The sequence below is a fragment of the Nicotiana tabacum genome, chromosome 6 (genome assembly GCF_000715075.1).
Source record: "Nicotiana tabacum cultivar K326 chromosome 6, ASM71507v2, whole genome shotgun sequence".
NCBI classification, from domain to species: domain Eukaryota; kingdom Viridiplantae; phylum Streptophyta; class Magnoliopsida; order Solanales; family Solanaceae; genus Nicotiana; species Nicotiana tabacum.
Genome location: NC_134085.1, coordinates 53,285,076 through 53,285,755, shown reverse-complemented (window position 1 = coordinate 53,285,755; position 680 = coordinate 53,285,076).

Sequence of the window (680 nt, the reverse complement as noted above, 5' to 3'; positions counted from 1 at the left end):
GATGGTTCGATGAGAATGTGCATCGATTACCGGCAATTAAACAAGGTTACAATTAAGAATAAGTATCCACTACCGAGGATTGATGATTTATTTGACCAGCTTCAGGGTGCGAGGGTGTTTTCAAAGATAGATTTGAGATCTGGCTACCACCAGCTGAAGATTAGGGCGTCTGATGTCCCTAAGACAGCATTTCGCACTCGGTATGGGCACTATGAGTTTTTGGTCATGTCATTTGGGTTGACTAATGCCCCAGCAACATTTATGGAATTGATGAACCGAGTATTCAGGCCCTATCTGGATTTGTTCGTGATTGTTTTCATTGACGATATTCTGATATACTCCCGCAGTCAGGAGGAGCATGAGCAGTACCTCAGAGTGGTTCTTCAGACCGTTGTATGCTAAGTTCTCAAAATGCGAGTTTTGGTTGAGTTCGGTCGCATTCCTGGGTCATGTCGTATCAGCAGCAGGTATTCAGGTAGACCCGAAGAAGATAGAGGCAGTCAAGAACTGGCCTCGACCAGCTTCAGCTACGGAGATTCGGAGTTTCCTAGGGTTAGCAGGTTACTACCATCGGTTCGTGGAGGGGTTTTCATCCATTGCAGCCCCTATGACTAGATTGACCTAGAAAGGTGCCCAGTTTAGATGGTTGGATGAGTGTGAGGCGAGCTTTCAGAGGCTCA